This window comes from Sapajus apella, unplaced genomic scaffold, assembly GCF_009761245.1.
Source record: "Sapajus apella isolate SASKATOON/1434 unplaced genomic scaffold, GSC_monkey_1.0 scaffold62, whole genome shotgun sequence".
In the NCBI taxonomy this organism is placed as follows: Eukaryota; Metazoa; Chordata; class Mammalia; order Primates; family Cebidae; genus Sapajus; species Sapajus apella.
Window position 1 is genome coordinate 13,867,271 of NW_022437002.1, and position 17,755 is coordinate 13,885,025.

The 17,755-nt window shown below is 41.9% G+C and overlaps 1 protein-coding gene across 4 annotated transcripts in view; it reads right to left on the bottom strand.

The window, feature by feature from the left end:
- The window catches only part of HIVEP3 (HIVEP zinc finger 3), a 515,007-nt gene that overhangs the window by 396,202 nt on the left and 101,050 nt on the right, over positions 1-17,755 (bottom strand). The window contains exons 1-2 of one of the 4 annotated variants that reach the window (XM_032247575.1): positions 5,031-5,041; positions 3,194-3,305 (exon numbers count right to left, since the gene is read on the bottom strand). The gene's annotated coding sequence lies outside the window, so the exon portion shown is untranslated. The other 3 variants (XM_032247576.1, XM_032247574.1, XM_032247577.1) reach the window with 3 other exon arrangements.

Sequence of the window (17,755 nt, forward strand, 5' to 3'; positions counted from 1 at the left end):
GATCCACCAAAATACATAAAATTTCACTGAACTGATTACATTAAATGCTTATATTAGCTTTATAATTCCATGCCTTCAATTCTTGTGCCTTTTATTATTATTTTTTGTTTGTTTGTTTTTTGTTTCTTGTGTTACTGTTACTTCTTACTGATACTTGATAAAGGATCTTTAATAATCCTTGCCCAGTACATTATCAGTTGCTTCCAGTTTGCTAGGTGCATTTGACAAACTAGCAACCAAGCCTCCTGAAACTTGAAGTAAAGGCAGAGGCCTGAAAGAGAGTCTAAAGTTTCCTCCAATGATCGAAATTCATGAACTGTAGCTCCTAGACTTACGACCTTTCACTTGATTTGCCACCTAGGTCCCAACTGGATAAGTGAAATTGTGTAAATGTGAGTTCCAGATTGTCGTGGTATTATCCTAACACCCATCAACTACAGAGCATATGTTACTAAATTCAACTCACTTTCTTCCCAAGACAGTTCAGTGGTCTTGGTAGGGTTATGATGGTTACACCTACTTTAGAGATAAGGAAGAAAATGGGTCACGGGCTTTGGCCAAGTCTGACCCAGAATGCCAGTGCTGCCTGTTGCCATAGCCAGTGTTTCCAGCCCTGCCCGCCCAGAGCATCTGCAGATTTGTAAATACGCTTTGGCTCCGCAGGAAACAGGATGAGAACAGCATGTCAGGGCCTCCTTGATGGGCAGCCTGGAGGGCAGAAAAGAGCCTTAAAGACATCAGGGAACTCACGGAGCAGGGAGTGAGAGACAAGTAAATGCTATCCAGTTGTCACACAGCTTTCTTAATGTTATCTTTCATCAATTCAGGTCTTAGAATCTGCCAGAACTTCAGACTAAATGCATCTTCTTCTTGCCTGTACCTTTCACTAAATGTCTCAACAGCTCACTTGGCAAGGGCCCAAAGGCGGCACACACTTCTCCACTCCAAGGAGGGTGGCTGCCACTAAAACACAATGGGCGGAGACAGCTCAACAATAGTGCCAGTTGAGCACATCTTGATCCACTGCCACAGAGCTCACAGTAGTAGTTGGCCCTCAAAGCAAACCCACTGGAGTGTTGAGGGCAAAAAAACAATCTTAGCCTTCAGGGGCCAGACTTTGCTGCCAAATTAACAAATCTGCCCAACAGCCCCAGGCTGAGACACTCAGGGGTGTGACAGGAGGGCCCCTGTTTACAATTCTGTATCCTGTGGGTACCTTAACTAGACATAGTGGAGAGGAAGCAAAAAGAGCTAAGTGGCGCACACACCCTCCCCTCCTGCCTGCAGGTATCTTAGTTGGACAGCTGTTCTCCTTCTTTGCAAAAAAAATTTCCACAATCTTTAAATGCAATGAGGTAAAGGGCCTCCAGCCTCTGCAAGCTGTGACAGCTTTAAAGAGCACATGTCAAACAGCTCAGACAGCATCTGAGGTCTACTTTTCAGCCTCACAGTATAGCCCATCCGCAGAGCACAAGTGACACCCTAGTGGACAGGAACTCCTCCCCACACTGGCTGCTCAGCAGGAGCAGGAAGAACAGGTGGGACCTGGCCCACCACCCTGGCTTCAGGATTCATTTTCTGCCTGGAATTGGGAAACTGGGGGCCCTGAAGGGGTCCTTCTCCTGGGTCCAACTTTTTCCAGGGTGCAAGAAGGGTGAAATTACCAAATGAAAATTCAGATAAGCAATGACTGGCTGAAAGAGATATGGAGGGTCTTCAGATCAACACTGACCCAAAGCTAATACCACACGGTCCTCAGAGGTACACACGATCACTGACCTGTGTTCTTCACATTTAAGTTGCTCAAATTATTCCTCCTCACCCCCACTCCCTTCCTGTCCCCTGCACACACATAATTATATAAAGACATCTTAAACAACTGTAGCACTCAACTTCTTCAGTCTGGGGGAGGGCCAAGAGATGGTGGGGAGCTGTTTGGGCACACATCTGATCATTACATAATCACACAAACATGGGCTAGAGAACACTGCCATGCAGATCAGTTCAGCAAACACCGCATTCTCCCTCTTTCCTCCTCCCTCCCTGCACAACCCACAAAATGCAAACCAGAGTTAACAAAACAGAAGCACTCCAGGTAGCTAGTGGGCACCTGTCTGCTGTGGTTACAATGCCAAAGCCTACCAGAAACCTCCGGGAACACCAGAAGGAGGGCCAGGGTACTGCTCACCCAGCGACCAGACCTGCAGACCCTCTCCCACAACTACTGTCCCCAAAGTTCAAGGAAAGGCCTAGCCACAGAGATATTCCTGACCCGCAACAGAAACCATACCTGCCACGTTAAAGGAACCCAGTGCTGGGCCTCCAAGTTCCTCTGCACCATCACTCTCTGTCCAATTTACGCGGGTTCAGGGGGACTGCCACACTCAGGAGTCCTCAGCAGCCTGGACAATATCATCAGGGACTATTCGGGACCATCAATGTTTCCACTTAAAAGATGGTAAAATGTAGGGTACAACTTGGAGAAGGCACTCTCTCTGCTAGCAAGGATGCCCAGTAGAACAGGAGTTTGGTTTGGGTTTGGTTGGGTCGGGTTGGGGGTTGGGAGATGAGTTTGCTTTAGGAATATTTTCAGGGGGCTAGGATTAAGCGGGGAAGAGAAAGCTGTCCCTTCTGTCTCAGCAGCCAATATCATACGAATCTCATTCTCAACCAAGCAGGCTACTGGAGTCCGCCTGAACAATCCAGGAGCAACAGCCAAGGCAGCAGAAGAAAACGCAGGTGCCACGGAAGGCGATGCCTGTGCCCTCCAGCCGAGGCTCCCTGGGAGCCGGCCGCCAGTGCGCGGGTGCAGAGCCCAGCCGAGCCGGCTGCGAGCGGCGCTGGAGCGCAGGGCGCGCACAGGGTTACAGCCCCGCCGCCGCTGCTGCTGCCGCTGCTGCTGCCACCGCCACCGCCTGTGATTGATGCGCAGGGGTCAGTTGAGGCTCTCACCGCTCCCCAGCACCAGGCCGAGCAGCGCGCTCAGCCCACCGGGGGCACCGGCCGCCGCGTGCAGCCCAGCGGCCGGCCCCTGCGCCTCGGCAGCCGGACCCCTTGCTAAGAAAGGCAGCCACAAAATGGAATCGCAGCTCGCTATTCTGCTTCTCAGTGCGGCCGCAGGCAAAAACACAATCACAAGGTAAAATACAGCGCAAGGAATCCATCCGTCGAATAAAAACCCAGAGTCCCCTACCTTCAGCCTTGGGATGGCAAACTGGTCCTGTGTTCTCTGACCCACGGATCCAGCCCCTTCTTCATGAATTATTCCGGCCAGGCAGGATTTTGTGCATTTTTTTCATGAACACCTGTTTCAAGTAAGGGGTAAAGACCTTATTGAAAGAATTGTCCTTAAAAAACAACCTGTGCATACGTATGTCCATCCAGGCATGCATGCGTGTTTGTATACACACATATGCACACGGAATAGCCATGTACATTGAAGCACCAAACTAGGCAGTTGGATAATGGGAGAGTCGGCTGGTTGTGAGCATGCTCGCGCCGGGAACAGATCCACCCTCTGTTATTCCTCTGAATAAATATAAATCACGATCAGAAACCCAAACAGAAGCATCCCTCTTGAATTCCTGCTGCTGAAAAACACCGAATAAATTCAGCCCGCAGACACAGAATCTAATCAGCAGCTGTTTTCTGAATCCAGAGCCAACCCATGCCTCGCTTGTCTTTCCCACTAGGAGTCCAGACCTTTTTTTGAAAGGGGTTTTAACCTTTTAAAGACACAGTACACCAATTATCACTTTGGAATAGCTGTCACTCCCAGCGCAGGAAGCCAGTCCCATGCCTAAAGCCACGGCAGGCTTGCACGCAGTGATAAGGATTTCACTTATTTGTTCTTTTAAAAAAACAACAACAACACATGTGTAATATATATTCATATATTATACATACATATGTGGAGAGAGGGAAAAATGCTAATACAAGCCATAAATATTTATTGCAGTGATGAGCTGCTCAGTGACTAATCGGCACGTTATGTAAACACTATGATCCTTCACTTCTGAACACCGGTGTTCACGGGTCAGACGAGGCAGGGCACTCTTGTCAGCAGGCATGTCACACCTCACCAGCCTCTGGCAGCGGATCAGGGGCCAGGGAGCCTCCAGGTGGCTGAAGGAAGTGGGGCCTCTGTACCTGAGAGCTCACCACGGGCACCCCTTGCCCTGCCCTACCTTCCTCTGCAGTCTCGGGGCTCAGTTCCACAAACCAAAGCAACGCTCTGGCACTATTTCTAAACTCAAACATAATCCAGAGCCACGTATTTCCTTCCAACCAGAAACGGGAATCAAAACTACCACCCGAAACTTAGTCTTTAAGATTCAGACTGCGGCCCTTCTTCAAGATTTTGTTATTGAGTTCTGTTGTTGTTTTGTTTTTCACTTTTCTTTTAAGGGCCAAGTTGAACATGGAGGTAGAAAAACGGGGTAGGGGGAGAGACAACCCCAGCCTAAATTTTTTTGAAAAAAAAAAAAAATATTCTTCGAGTACTCCAGCCACCCAGATGGTGTTTACTGCAGTTTTGTTCTGGCTTTTAAAGAGGCAGCACTGAGAAGAAACACGAGTCCTAACCTTGCTCACATGTGATAAGAAGACAAATGCCTTCGCCCCCTCCCCCCCACCTGGCCCCCAGAGCTCCAGCATGGCGACGTCTGCACCTCCGCTGGTTCCCGCCTAGGCGCAGCGGCAGTGGCTCACTTCGGGAGCCACAGGGGTGCGCCTACAGCCGCTCCAGCATCGCAGCCCATTCCCTCCCTTGCCTAGTCCTACCGGGCAAACCGTGAAAGCAAGTGCACTGTCACCCTCCCACCTCGTCGTAGGTGCTCCTGTGTGAACCCCTCCCAGCCACACACACTCTCTTCCTTCCCCCCTTCCAGGGCCCTTTTGCAGAAAATTATCATATTTCATGTGTCATCGCCCAAGCAAGCTGGGCCCATCACTGATTGGCTGAGCCCCGACAGCCGGAAATGTCACCAGCCACACAGCGTGGAGCTGGCTCTCCCGCGGCCACCATAGACCTGAGCCCAGGAGGCTCTGTGACAAGGCAAAGACCTACCACAGAGAGCCTGTCACTCTTTCCCTGGTCCAGCCCCCAACCCCTGCTTCTCCCTCTGCCCAGCCGGGGGAGATAGGGGCTGCGAGGGGACGTTGAAGGAATCTCAGTGACATTCCTATTTTTTCCAGCACGTTTGAAAAGAAACTAAAGATGTCTCCAATCAGGTTTACAGATTTGGAGAACGTGTTTTTGACAAAAAATTCTCTCTGCATTAAAGAAAAAAATCCAAAAGACTGGGTGAAAACAAGATTTTTTTTTTCACCCCAGGAGAGTTTACCAGATGCTGCTGTTTATTTCCCATCTAACATTCCAGGCATCAGGGTATAATCATGTCACAAGGCTGTCAGATAATTTACAAGGTGATTCGAGTCCACCCTCTTACCTTTAAAGAGAACAGCTCTAGAAAATGAGGCTTCGTAACTTGGCTTTGCACTATATTATGATGCCACGCAACTTTTGAAGGGTTAAATGATCTTTGTAGTGACCAATATGAATCACTTTGGCTGTAATTTAACCGTAGTCCCTCCTGCTGTATCTTCAGCAGGCTTAATGTGACTCACCATTTAAGTCTCACCTCATTCTGTTCTCACGAGTAAACTAAACTCTATCTCTCTGGTCTTTTCCATAAAAGTTGTTTCTCAACCCTTTAATTATGCTGCTTTTTAAAGAAAAGCCTCCAAGAGTTAGATGAGGCTGGAAGGTCACTTGGTCCAGCTATCCATATGATGAGTTAGTCCCCTCCGCTATTTCCACACTGGGGCTTTTGGTTTGGGGAATGGTAGTTTGGGCTTACACATTTACTCCCTTTCATTCCTCATCTCCAAAAACCATTTGCATGACCAAAACATCACTGACAATGCTGAGAATCAGGGAAAGATGCCATCAATAAAGCAGAGATTTTGAAGAATATGGGGAAGATAGAAAGTAGATGGGACATGGGAGGAAAAACTAACTAGTATGGATAAGTTCATGATTCTACAAAGACCCTGATATGGTTTGGCTGTGTCCCCACCCAAATCTCATGTTGAATTATAGTTCCCATAATCACCACATGCTGTGGGAAAGACATGATAATTGAATCATGGGGGCAGATTTTTCCCATGCTGTTATGGTGAAGTGAGTAAGTCTTATGATAACTGATGGCTTTATAAAGGGCAGCTCCCCTGCACACACTATCTTGCCTGCCACCATGTAAGACATGCCTCTGCCCCTCCTTCACCTTCTGCCATGATTGTGAGACCTCTCCAGCCATGTGGAACTGTGAGACCATTAAAGCTTTTTTCCTGTATGAATTGCCTGGTTTGGGGTATATCTTTATCAGCAGTGTGAGAACAGACTAATACAGACCCCTAAGATGTAAGTGTACAAGTTTCCAGAAAACAGTCCTGGAAAATCACAAACTCAGAGAATCAGGATTGAAGTAGAGTCATGGGCAGAAGTTTAAAGGCAAATTAAGGAACATCAGGAACATGGTCATCTTCTCCACACAGAATGGCTGGACACAGAAATAGTTCCACAGCTTCTCTGGAAAATGAAAGGTTTGTTCCAAATATAATAGAAGCCAGAGGTTGAATAGGGGCAGGAGATCAGCTCCTTTTGGAATGCCACTGCCACTCCCAAAAAAAAGTGCACACGCACACACACACACACACGCACAAAGAGATTTAAATAATCAGCTAAAACATAAGATATAACAGAGAGACCCAGAATATCCAAGACTTTAGGCCGTATATCAGATGCCGTGCTAGGCAGCAGGATTACTGAAAGAATACAGTCTTCCAGATGTAGTCTGATACTCCAAGAACAAAGACAAACAATGACAAGCTTCCTCAAAGGGAAGAAAAATCAGGTTGCTTAAAAGGAAAGAAAATCAGACTGATATCATACTTCTCATCTGTAACACTATGCTAAAAGACACTGGTACAATTTTTGTAGAATTCTAAGGGAACATTTTGCAACTTAAGAATTTCTACCAGCTGCCAAACTATGATTTCCTTTACACTATGACAAAAGAAAGGTATGTTCAAAGACAGAGAAATTATATCACCCAAACATCCTTTATTAAAAAAATTAAGGTTATTTGAAGATCTCTTCTAGCTGAGGAAAAATAAGGCAGAATAATGAATTCAAGAAAGGAAAAGATATGTTATGTAAAAGATGTAATAAATAAAGCCAATAAAATATGTGGTTAAAAGACTGGATAAAGAAAATGTAGCACATATACACCATGGAATACTATGCAGCCATAAAAAAGGATGAGTTCATGTCCTTTGCAGGGACATGGATGAAACTGGAAACCATCATTCTCAGCAAACTGACACAAGAACAGAAAACCATACACCACATGTTCTCACTCATAAATGGGTGTTGAACAATGAGAACAAATGGACACAGGGAGGGAAACATCACATGCCAGGGCCTGAGGAGTGAGGAGCTAGGGGAGGAATAGCAGGGGGTCAGGGGATTGGGAAAGAATAGCATTAGGAGAAATACTTAATGTAGATGACAGGGTGATAGATGTAGCAAACCACTACCATGGCACATGTATACCTATGTAACAAACCTGCACAATCTGCACATGTACCCCAAAACTTAAAATATAATTTTTAAAATGTGGTTAAATATAAAAAGAATTGAAAATATAGTTGTAAAATTTAATTGTTAGAAGTCTTGAAAGATAAGAGTATATGTACACTTATTCCAGATTTGAATTCATATCTATATCTATCTCTTACATATATGTGGTCTGGAATTAAACTTCCATATTATTTTAACAAAAAAAAAAAAAAAAGAAAGAAAATCATTAGAAAAAAAAAAAGAAAGAAAGAAAGAAAGTGAGAGGATTGTTATGGATAGCAGGCTAATAATTCCATCTATTTCCTCTTCTTCCCAAGACCACATTAAAATGATAGTAAGGATTTTTTAAGTTGAAATAGACAATGACAAAACAAAAACAGTAAAAGAGTCATTGACCAAAAAAATTGACAAAGAATAATAAAGGACAATTCGTCAGTTAGAAATATAGACTTTAATGCTACTATAAACAAAATGGCACAGTACAAATGCAGAAACCTACAAAGTGAACTGATGGAAGTCAAGAAACAAATGTAGCTATAATGGTTACTACATGGTAGTTAAGTAACAAAAGCTGAATTTTAAATCAGTGGAGGAAAGAATGCGTTATTCAGTAGTGTCGGACTGTGGCTATGTATTTGAAAAAAAGGTAAGTTTTACCTCTAACTTATATCTTATTTAAAAACATATTCTATTTTCACACAGGAAATTCTGCCATTTGTAAAAGCATGTAAATCTAGAGGACATTATGTTAAGTGAACTAAGCCACGCACAGATAAACAAATACCGTGTGAGCTTACTTACAGCAGGAATCTTAAAAAGTCAAACTCACAGGAGTAGAGAGTAGAATGGTGGTACCAGAGGCTGGAGGAGGCAGGTGGGAGGAAGGAAAAGAAGAGACACTGGCCAATCGGGAACAATGTTTCAGTTACTTAGGAAGAATAAGTTCTGGTGCCCTACTGCACAGCATGGTGACTGTATATTTCCAAATAATTAAAAGACAGGATTTTAAATGTTCTCACCACAAAAAAAGGATAAATATCTGAGGTGATTAATATGCTAACTGGCTAGATTTGGTCATTCCATAATGTATACTATGCATATATTGATACATCACATTTACCCTATAAATATGTACAAGTGTTATCTATTAAAAATAAAATAAGGCTTTAAAAAAATTCTATTTCACATACATAAAAATTCCACAAGGAAAAAACTGATGTTATGATTGACCAATACTGTAAATCATAGAATTCTATGAAGTTTTTTTTCCTAAGAGTGGAAAGAAAAGCATGTAGTCATCCAGTCTATGCTTAGATACCACTGTGATAGGCAAATTACTGGCCCCCAAAGGTATATACCTCCCAATCCCTGGAAAAAGTGAATTTCACCTTATATGGCAAAAGATGTGATTATGTTAATGAGCTTGAGATGAGGAGAGACCCTGGATTATCCAGAAGGGCCCTAATTGAAATCACAAGTATCCCTATAGGACCGAGGCAAGAGGTGGGCTAGAGTGCAACATGACCACAGAGGCTGAGATTGGAATGATGCAGCCACAAGCCAAGGAATGCCAGAGGCCACCAGAAACCAAAAGAGGTAGGAAGGGATTCTCCCCTGAGCTTCTGGAGGGAGTGTAGCCCTACCAACACCTTGATTTTGGATTTCTGGCCTCTAAAACTGTAAGCAGAGAAATGGGTTGTTTTAAATAACCAAGTTTGTGGTCATTTGTTATGGCAACCATAGAAAACTATAACCACCGTGATGAGAAACATAGTACTTCCTAGGGGCTATCATTATTATTATTATTGCCAACAACGATACTTACTATGTGTCTGGGATTGCTAAATTATTTATACACCTTACCTCATAAGTCACATGCAAGGAGGTGGTAGAGAGTTGGAGTTGTTATGGCCCTATCACTTAGTAGCAAAACGTCCTTGGGCAGGTTATATAACCTCCTATTGCTGACTTTTTCTCATCTATTAAGTAGAGGTAAGAAAGGCACCTACCCACTGAGATTGTTGAAAATAAAGCGAGACCATCTATGTAGAGTGCTTAGAATAGTGCCTGAGAATAAGGGTTCCATAAATGATAAGTGATCGTGAGAAAGTCCTTATGCAGCTGCAGTCTGTGTTCCAGAGCTTTTTCTCACTGATTCTTGTTCTTCCCTTTGGTTCCATAAAAAACAAGGGTATCTCCAAACCACCTGAATGTTCCTTAAATATCTGAAGCCATTGATCAGGTCGTTAAAAGTCTGAGCTTCTCTAGGCTAAAAGTAAACAATGCCTCCAATCATCATTGTTCTTAGAAATTCACCTGGAGTCCCTTCCCTAACCTGGACACCTCCCCTGAACACATTGTCTTACTGTGCACATTAAGTGCACCTTAAGATGTGACTCCAGACTCACCACCATGCTCGTTCTAGAACAAGGGTCTGCGAACTACAACCCCTGGTACAGCCTAATTTTTGCAGCCTGGGAGCTAAGAATGAGTTTTACATTTTAAATAAACAAACAAACAAACAAAAACCAGAAAAGATTTTGTGATAGAGACTGTACATGGCTTGCAAAGCCTAAAATACAACTGACCCTGAACAACTCAGGGGTTGGGGCATTGATCTCTCATGCAGTCAGAACTTCATGTGTAACTTTTGACTCCCCCAAAACTTAACTGCTAATAGCCTACTGCTGACTGGAAGTCTCTGTGATACCACAAACAGTCAACACGTATTTTGTACATTATATGTATTATATATTATATACTTACAATTAAGCTAGAGAAAAGAAAATATTTTTTAAAATTGAAAGAGAAAGCATATTTACTGTTTATTAAGTGGAAGTGAATCATCATAAAGGTCTTCATCCTTGTGGTCTTCACATTGAGTAGGCTGAGGAGGAGGAAGAAGAGGAAGAGCTGGTCTCCCTATCTCAGGGGTGGCAGAGGTATGAGAAAATCTGCATATAGTGGACCCATAAAGTTCAAGCTCATGTTGTTCAAGGGTCAACTGTATTCACTATATGGTCCTTTTCAGCAAAAGCTTGCCAACTCCTATTTTGGAAGATACTTACTGTTCTTCTATTAATGCAATAGAATATTGCCCAAAACTTTTTGGCAACAAATTACATGACTGTACATACTGTCTTAACTGTAAGGCTGCAAATGTTTCTGTCAGTATCTATTCCCCTCTCCCTTTCTTATTAATAAAATTCTTAGCTAGGAACATGGCTGCCCAGCTAAAGAATACATTTCCCAGCCTCCCTTATACAAAGGTGTGGCCAGGAGGACAGGTTCTAGCCAGTGGGATGTAAGCAGATGTAAAATGTATAATTTCCCAGCCATGCTCTTAAAGGGAAGGATCATGCCTTCTCTTCCTTCTTTTTCCTTTTGCCATTGGCTGAAATATGGACCTCATAGCCATGTGGATGAGGGGTGCAGAGCAACGAGATGGAAGGATCCTGTCCCTGGTGCTGCCATTTCACCGTATACTGTTTACTCTCAGTCTGTGAGATGAAATAAATATTTAGCTCATTTAAGCCATTGTTCTTCTAGGTCTTTGTAACAGCTACTGAATCTGTACTGTAAGCCATACAACTATCATTTTCAACTCCCTAGTACTTTTTATATTTGCAGCTACCAACCCACACACCTCCCCTGACCTGCACTCACACAGCTAATTTCCTGGACCCCACTACAAGACCTTACATTTAGCCCTATTATGTTTCATATTGTTAGAATCAGCCCCTCATTTTACCCTGACATCTGGGACCTAATTCTGTCACCCAAACTAGCTTCTATTCTCTGTAATTTTGCATCATTCTTCAAAAGGCACTTTATTTGTAGCACTCAAGCTAAACACAGTGCTCATCAAAACACCTGATCAATATTAATTATAATGAAGTGGGGAGGCTATGATGTCAGTTTGCAGGGGAAGGAAATAGCAGATAAAATAAGATACAAATGAAGTAGAAGCAGGAAAGGAAGGAGATGAGCACTTATGGAGAGCTTACTCTGTTACAGTTATTGGGCTGGGAACTTTCCCCACTGTGATCTCATTTATTAAATATTTCATTCATCCATTCATTCGTTTTAAAAGTAATAATTTTAATTTTGGGAAACAGTGAGTACAAATACTTCCTTTGGGGCAGGAAACCATTACTCATAAACACTGATAAAAACATAGCCTAGGCAATCGCTCTTTGCTTAAGTTCATGTACACCTACCCTGTCTGGACATCTGAAAAATGTATTGTCCTAAGACGATCCTAAGAAGACATGACAACTAAATGTTATGTGCTATTCTGGATGGGATCCTGTAACAGAAAAAAGGACATGAAGTAAAAAGCATAGGTCTAAATAAACTATGGATCTTTACTTAATAATAATGTACCAAAATCAGTTCATTAATTATTTAAAAAATACCATATTAATCACCTGAGGTCAGGAGTTTGAGAACAGCCTGATCAACATGGTGAAACCCCATCTCTACTAAAAGTACAAAAATTACCTGGGTGTGGTGGTGCACACCTGTAATACCAGCTACTTGGGACGTGGAAACAGGGAGAATTACTGGAACCCAGGAGGCAGAGGTTGCAATGAGCCGAGATCGCACCACTGCACTCTATCCTGGGTTACAGAGCAAGACTCCGTCTCAATAAAAAGTATATATATATATATACACACACACACACACACACACACACACACACACACACACATATATATATGGTATGTATGTATACATACATACATATCATATTAATATTAGATGTGAATAACAGTGGGAACTGAATGTGGGCTATATGAGATTTTTACTATTTTTATATTTTTCTGTAAATCTAAAACTGTTCTAAAATCAAATGCTTATTTTAAAAATACAAGATATTGCCCTTGAAAAAAAAAAAAAGAAAAGAATGAAATGTGTCATTGATATTCTTTGCAAGGCTTACAGTCAAAGGTGAAAATATTCCAAAAGCATAACTTAAGAATTAAAATAATCACTTGTAGGACATTGGACAGTGTTTTCAGAAACCTCTAAGCTGGGCTGTTATGAGACAGAAGTTAGAAGGACCTGTTTGCCCACCGCAGGGCTATATGGTAGGACTGAGAGGGCAGGCTCTGAGTAGTGTCAGACCCTGGGTTCAAACCCTGTAGGATCTGAGTCCACTTTTCTGCCTTTGCTTTCTTATATGTAAAATGAAGATGTATCATCCATATCATCTAAGGCAGCCACACATCCCAGATGATGAATATTCCTGCTTCTGTTTTCTGTCCAAGGACAAACCGGTAAACACCAGCTTGGAGATTCAATCCTAGGTCTGTCCAATCCCTAACTTCAGGTTCTTTCATCTTCCAAAAATTGAGATGGAAAACATAATGATTAAGGTAGAAAATAAGTTACCAAATCATGGCAAAAATCATGGCCTGCCCCTCAGAGGTAAGGTCAGATGACTCTTAATGTGATGCTCAAGATGACGGCCAAATGAGGTGAATGATGCTTTTCTTCTAACTTCTTAGAGAAGCTTTCATTGGTTAGGGCGGAGTAACACCCTAGGATGGTGTTTCAAAAAAACAAAAAGCAGTTCAAGATCTACAACCTTCTTACAAGTACTCAGCCTCTTTGGGGGTCTTAGTGGTTTCTCATACAGAAAAAGTGGTTAAGGCCAATGTGCTCTTTTTGTTTCTTGTTACCTAAAAGTAAATCATTTAGGATCTAAAGTCACTCACATGCACACAGACACAGACAGAGACATACACACACATACCCGCCAAATAAAACCTGGCACGTTTGTTCTTGACCTTTCTTCTACCACCTCTACACCTAAGACAAGAGGAGGCCCGTCAGGGACCTGAGCTCTGTGTGGCAGGTGGAGAATGTCACCAAGAGGCATACTGACTCTCCAGCAGGAGTGTTTATAGGATTGTAAAACCCCCGACTCTGTTTAGAATTAGTGCCTTAAGTGGAATAGTCATAAATTTGTGACCAAAAAAGAAGTATTAAGAGAAATTTTAAAAATATGTTAGCTAAAGTTTCTTGCAGCCTATGGGTCCCATTTGAGATTGTATATGAAAAACCCTATGGAGTTTTAGGAAAAATATGGATGCTTCCAAGCTGCTACAGGAGGGTCTTGGCATATGTATATATTTAAGGCTCCATTGCTAATTCTGATAACCCTAGTGATAAGCCACTGTGAGTTTCAGCTTTAAAAATCCATGGTCCTATAAAACATTATCAGGTCCTGATCCCAACCAAATGTGATATAGAGATATTCTAGCAAATGAAGGAGTCTAAAAGTCATGTCCATGGATGCAGTCTATTAAAAGCATAACACAAACAAAACCGGCTAAACTCAGAACAAGGAAAGGAGTAGAAGGACCACACAGACAGGAGCTTTCAAGCACACTAGAAAGTTGGAGGTAGAGATTCTGTTCAGAGATTCTGTTTCCAGCTCCTGGAGTCTGGCTCAGCTTTCTATCTCAGATGGGGATGTAGCTTTGTCGTGCTGTTTGGGTTCAAGGACCAGGAGCCTGATGTTGCTGAATTCACTTCTAGAAGTATTAAGCAAAGTGATTGGAGAATATCGCTCAGTCTTGTAAGCTTCTAGTACAAAAGGAGAGTGGTATAGCACAAATGAGTTTCTCTAATCTGGTGAGATCCTCCTTTGAGTACCCATTTCACGTCTCCCAAATGGGTACCCTTGGGAGCCACCAATCCTGTGCTGAGACAGGCCACCTGGCTTCTGGTCAGTTTGTGTATTCTGGCTAAACAAACTCTGTGTGTGTGTTTTGGGGGTGGGGTGGAGTTCTCTTGTGGCAACCCGTAGTCTACCCAAAAATGCTTCAAGACAAACTAGAAAAGTCATTAAAAAGCAAATCTAAGGCCACAACTCCAAAGAGGAATCTAAGGAACCACAGGAACAGGATTTGAAACTTTTGTCAGACTGGAAAAGAGCTATGACTAGAGAAGATAGTGAATAAACACTCCAAATCACATGTAATTTATTACATTCACCTGGGGTAAAAAACATGTGTCTTCAGGGCCAAGCAAATAACATAAGTGTGCAAAGTAGCTTCATATAAACAAAAGAAAACTGGAGTTTTCACGCCTGTCTACATATCTACTTTTTAAAAATGAAAAAACTGAAAGCTGTGTAGCTAAAAACAATTGGAATCAGAAGATGGACCACCAGTTTGCACACCTTCTTCCCAATGATCACAGTCCATAAAAGCAAGGAGAAAAAAAAAATCATACCTCTCTTAGAAGGATAAAAGAATTATCTCTTAAAAATGTCTTGTATAAGCAGGTATTGCTTTTTAAAGCAATCTTTAAGAAAGAGTTAAAGAATATCCCTAAAAATAGGATTCTTCAAATGAATTGAGTCAGATGACCCTATTACAGTAATTCTCAAATTATAGTCCAAAAATTACGGTGGGTTACAGAAGTGTTTAGGGTGGGGGCGCAAAATGTTCTTCTACAAGTCTCACTCACAGCCTAAAGTGTCCTTTACAGCACAGAGGATTCTTCATTTCTTTCCTTCAGGGCTATTTCATCAAATGCTCTCCCTACTTTTTTCTTTTTCTTTTGGAATAATTTTAGACTTACAGAGGACTTGTAAAGATTATACAAGTTCCCATATACCCTTTACCCAGCTTTCACTAACAGAAACATCTTACATAGTCATAGTACAATTATCAAAACTAGGAAACTGAGATTGGTACAATAATATTAATTAACCTACAGATTTTTCTCTAATGTTACCAGTTTTTCCACTGATGTCCTTTTTCATTCCAGAATTCAGTTCAGGATCCCACATTGCATTTAGTTGTCATTTCTCCTTGGTCTCCTCTGATCTGTGACTATTCCTCAGTTTTTCCTTGACACTTTTGAAGAGTATTTGACAGGTATTTTGTAGACAGTCCCTGAATTAGGTTTGTCTGATTTTTTTTTTTTTTTATGATAAACTGGGATTGTGGAGTTTTGGCAAGAATGACACAGAAATAATGCACTCTTCTCAGTGCATCAAACTGAGGAAAGGAGACATGCTGTTAATACATCTTGTTGGCTGGGCGAGGTGGCTCACATCTGTAATCCCAGAACTTTGGGAGGCTGAGACAGGAGCATTGCTTGAGCCCAGGAGCTTGAGACCAGCCTAAGCAACTTAGTGAGACCCCATATTATACCTTGGTTAAGGTGGTATCTGCCAGGTTTTTCCACTATGGAGTTACTATTTTTCCCTTTGTAATTGATAAATATTGGGAGTCTCAAATACTTTGAGACTATGAAAACGCCATGTTTCTCAAGCTTATACCCATTAGTTTAACAGCTATCAGGTGAACTGTCTGCAGCAACTATGACTGCAGTGTTCTAGGGGTGGTTTTCTATTTCCCTCATTCCTCTCTATTTATTCATTGGAATTCTTCTGTAAGGAAGAATCATCCTCTATCCCCATCAAATAATCAATTTATTCAACTTTTATTTTCATCAACACAGGCTCATAGACAGTTATTTTATTCTTCGAGTTATAACCCAATATATCCTTACTTATTTTTTTTCTTACCCAAATTGTTCCAGCTTTGGCCACTAAGAGCTTTTTCAGGTTAGTTTTGTACCCTGCACATTCCCATTGTTGTTGCTGTTGTTTAGAACTTTCTTACTTTCTAGCACCAGAAGATGCTCCAGGCTCATCTTGTAGTTTTCCTACCCAGTTCTGGAGTCCATGTTTCCAGGGAATCCTGGCTCCTTTTATTAAATAATAGCATTTAAAGACTAAGATCTGGGGACTTGATGTGCTCACTGCTACTGGGATGTCACTGCTTTTAGGCCATCTCAGTAGACAGAGATAGAAAACATATGTATCTATATTTATACATGAATACACACCTATATTTCTGTATCTATCAGTGTATATGTGTGAGTGTATGTGTATGTGTTTATATATATATATATCATATATATATATATATATATATATGAGTGTATGTACAAACATGTGTTAATACTGATACCTCTGACTCTAATCAAACACCATGGATTCATTCAATCCATCATTCTGCTTTGCTGATTAGTAACTTCTTTTTCAGTCACACACCTCAGTCTCATTATCAATATTATATTTGCTTATTTGTTCATTCCTAGTATACATGTAAAATAGTTTCAGAATTGCTAACACATATCCCTGTGAAGAACAAATTTATCATGTAAAGTACAATGTCTGTGTATAGTTATTTTTTTTCCCATTTATTTATTTTATTGCATTTTACATTTTGGGGTACATGTGAAGAACATGCAAAATTGTTGAATAGGAACACACGTGGCAGTGTGATTTGCTGCCTTCCTCCCCATCACCTACATCTGGCATTTCTCCCCTTGCTATCTCTCCCCAGCTTCCCACCCCCCACCCTCCCTCCCCTATTTCCCCCCAACTGACCCCAGTGTGTAGTGCTCCCCTCCCTGTGTCCATGTGTTCTCATTGTTCAACACCCGCCTATGAGTGAGAACATGAGGTGTTTGATCTTCTGCTCTTCTGTCAGTTTGCTGAGAATGATGGTTTCCAGGTTCATCCATGTCCCTACAAAGGACCCAAACTCATCGTTTCTGATGGCTGCATAATATTCCATGGTGTATATGTGCCACATTTTCCCTATCCAGTCTATCGTCGATGGGCATTTGGGTTGGTTCCAGGTCTTTGCTATTGTAAACAGTGCTTCAATGAACATTCGTGTACACGTGTCCTTATAGTAGAACGATTTGTAATCCTTTGGATATATACCCAGTAATGGGATTGCTGGGTCAAATGGAATTTCTATTTCTAGGTCCTTGAGGAATCGCCACACTGTCTTCCACAATGGTTGCACTAATTTACACTCCCACCAACAGTGCAAAAGTGTTCCTATTTCTCCACATCCTCTCCAGCATCTGTTGTCTCCAGATTTTTTAATGATCGCCATTCTAACCGGCGTGAGATGGTATCTCAGTGTAGTTTTGATTTGCATTTCTCTGATGACCAGTGATGATGAGCATTTTTTCATATGTTTGTTGGCCTCACGTATGTCTTCTTTTGAGAAGTGTCTGTTCATATCCTTTGCCCACTTTTGAATGGGCTTGTTAGTTTTT